We start from the raw sequence: 3626 nt of genomic DNA, 5'->3' as shown, positions 1-3626 counted from the left end.
GTCCCACCTTCCCCTACCTGGCCTGTCACCATGGTAACCTCTGGCCACTCTTCCTGGGACCAGTCGCTGGCCTGCAGCTCTCAGGGGGCTTTTCAGGTTGGATGACATTGTTAGGAAGTGCCTTGCAATATTTCCATGAGAAATTTTTTCATCTCAAACTTTTGCAAAGTTTCAGATCCCAAGCCCAGGCCCCCAGATGAGCCTCTCCTCCAACCCTGTCGTCTAAGATCAAAATGTGTGCTTAAAGAACTCTGTGCTTCCAGTGTGGGAATGTCCTCTGTCTGACAGATATGTAGAGGCTGAATGACCGACCATGTGGCCTGGGTAGGAGCGGGAGTTTCCTGGGAGACAAGGCTTGTAGTGGGAAAGTCACGCAACCCCAGACACAGCTGACGATGCATGCCTTCCCGGACATTTCTGCTGAAAGCCAGGCCCAGGCTGGCAGCTCAAACTGGGCTCAGTACCCTGCTGCACCAGGTCCCATCCTCCTGAAGAAGAACCCTGACTCCATTTGGTGAGGGCCTTGGCCCGTCACCCACCGGATGAGCGGAGGCTGGGCCCCATCTTTGCCTCCGTGCCCTGCTCCTGTCCCCACTCTCTTGGTGAAGTATTTCCTCTGCCCAGAATGTGTTTTTCTCTTGGCACACTCCCACCCCTCAGGTGTGACCTTCCTTTACACATCAGTGGTACTCCACCCCCCACACCGACAGCTGTTCTCTTCCCCAGCTTTTTTGCCTGGACTTGGGTCAAGCTGCATAGACAAGGGAGCTCAGGACTGGGCTAGTTGCACTTGTATTGCAAAAACCAGCTTGAGGTGCACTCTTGGGGTGGGAGGTAGGAGGATCACAAGGGTGGGCTGAGCTGGGGAACTCAGCTATTCAAAAAGAGAAACGGGCCGGGGTATGAGAAGGTAGCTGGCTCAGTGTGAAGGCCTTGGGATCAGTTCATTGTATCACAAAGGGGAAGGAAGAAAAGGAGGAGGAAGAGGAGGAGAAGGGCAAGGGGGAGAAGAGCTCCTTTGAGAGCCCAGGGAAATCTCTAGAGCCTCTGCCTACCAGCGAACACAAATATAAAATTCTGCCCATCATTTTAGGGAGTCCAGACGCCAGATATGGAACGCGGCCCCACACTGCGAGCTGTCGGAAACCCTGTGCAATTTATCATCCCATCCCCAGCACCTACAAAAGCACACTTCATGGACTAGAAGCAGGGCGTTTGTGTGGAATGAAGGAATGGTGGCTCCAGGGTTGCCTGCAGACACTGAAGTTTGAGGATTCTAACACCGGGACATGAGAGAGAATGTGGGAAATGACGCTGAGAAAACCCTGGAAGGCATTAGAGGTCTTAGAAACTGCGTCCCAGGAAAAGCGGGAAGCCGAGGCAGCGCGAAGAGCCCTGCCTGGTGCAGGCAGGAGTGAGGCCTCAGTGGGCTGCCTAGGGGATGCATTGTGAAACCTGCTCTAGAAACAATCAGAGACGGGGATTTGGGCAAATTGTTGGAGTCAAAGAATAGGAAAGCTTTGGGAACCTAACTGAAACCATATGTGGCTGTGTATTGTTTTTCTCAGAGAAACAGCCTAATTAGATCTTAATTCCATATTGTCCTATGGTATTGGATGCATGGTGAGCAGGCCCTCACGGTATACAAACCGCCTCCACTTCTGAGGAGGGCGAGACCACCTGGGGAAGACCCCACAGACCAGCATAGGCTTCATTTGTCACCAGCCAGAGACCTGGGAGCCGCATTCATTGCGGACTTATTGATCGTAAGCACTGAACACCAAGCCCTTCAGGCGGCAGGGACTTGCTGGAGCCTGTCGCACACGCCTTTGTCTTTGTGTTTAATCACCCCCAAGTGCCATCTTGCACTCGGCGTGGATCCCAGCTCCTCACGCACCGCCCAGCAGTGGGCGCCATGGAAGCCTCATTTGGTTTCGGGACTTAGGTAAGCACTGATGCTCTGCGGAGGCAACAGTTATGTCCCCGACACACAGAAGCATCAGAATTCACAGCATGTGCTTTACAAGGGCAATAAAGTTTTATATGCAGCTCAGTGAAATGCCACATACAGCCAATTATCCAAAATAAACGGGTGGGGGAGAGAGCAGCCATATTGGGCTCAGACTTAATTATGTCGCATTTGAGCTCCCGGATGCCGTGCACTACAAGTCCACTCTGCCCTTATTTCCTGGTTAGGCTGCCTACTCTCGACTCCAGTAACCGAGCCCTTCAGCGGAGCAGAATGTCCGTGTCACAGTGAGAAAATGCGGAAGGTTGGACATCAATTGCAACGTTACCCACAACATAAAACTTAACAACTTGAATCAGGCCTTCATTGCTCTTTAAAGAGACGGCATGGCTTTTTAAGATCTAAAAATTAATCCATTTCTAAGAGTCATAGCTTCCTGAAACTCACGGACTTACTCTTAGCTTGAGAGGGAAGAAGAAACTTGTTATTTCTGTGTCTGTCTCCCTTTTTCCTTTAAAAATAGAAGTTAATTTCTTCAGCTTTTATTTTTCTAGGGAAGCACTTTTCCTTTAATGAAAGAGTGAAAGATAGAGACCTTGAATCATTCTTCTGAGGTGGTGAAATTCTAGGGAGACCAGGTCAGAGCACGGAGCTCTCCGATTTGGCCATGAATGCGGTAGCCATGCCCGGTGGACTGTGACCCGCCTCCTCTGCAGCTGTGTCCAGAGCCAGAGCCGCGGGCTGCCTTCCCTCCAAGGCTCCCTGACGCCTGACTGTCTTATAAAACACCACCGTGGTCCACGGCCACCATGCAGCAAAGACATGGCAAGTGGTGTGCTCCTTTAGACATCTGGTCTCGGCAGGTCAGCCCTGAGGGCAGCAGGGGGCAGGGTGGACAGCTGGCAGCTGTGGCGGTGGCAGGACGTGGGAGCTGCTTTCTGTTCTCGCCAGTGGACGGTCTGCTAAGAGCTGAACACGGGAGGTGTTGCTGTCACTGAGTGTGCCACAGAGCCTGGTGCGCAGAGTCAGCGCCTACTAGCACCACTGTCCACGGTGTTGCCACTCTGGCCCCACACAAGAAGCACTTTCTTTAATGACAGAGTGAAAGATAGAGACCGTGAATCATTCTTCTGAGGTGGTGAAATTCTAGGGAGACCAGGTCAGAGCACGGAGCTCTCCGATTTGGCCATGAATGCGGTAGCCATGCCCGGTGGACTGTGACCCGCCTCCTCTGCAGCTGTGTCCAGAGCCAGAGCCGCGGGCTGCCTTCCCTCCAAGGCTCCCTGACGCCTGACTGTCTTATAAAACACCACCGTGGTCCACGGCCACCATGCAGCAAAGACATGGCAAGTGGTGTGCTCCTTTAGACATCTGGTCTCGGCAGGTCAGCCCTGAGGGCAGCAGGGGGCAGGGTGGACAGCTGGCAGCTGTGGCGGTGGCAGGACGTGGGAGCTGCTTTCTGTTCTCGCCAGTGGACGGTCTGCTAAGAGCTGAACACGGGAGGTGTTGCTGTCACTGAGTGTGCCACAGAGCCTGGTGCGCAGAGTCAGCGCCTACTAGCACCACTGTCCACGGTGTTGTCACTCTGGCCCCACACACCATGCTGTGCATCATGTTGGGGAGAGCAAGAGCCCTAAAGTCTCTGTTAGGCCTGGGC

This window comes from Fukomys damarensis, unplaced genomic scaffold (assembly GCF_012274545.1).
Source record: "Fukomys damarensis isolate Sample0158 unplaced genomic scaffold, DMR_v1.0_HiC HiC_scaffold_2, whole genome shotgun sequence".
Lineage (NCBI taxonomy): Eukaryota > Metazoa > Chordata > Mammalia > Rodentia > Bathyergidae > Fukomys > Fukomys damarensis.
Note: the sequence above shows the minus strand (reverse complement) of the source record.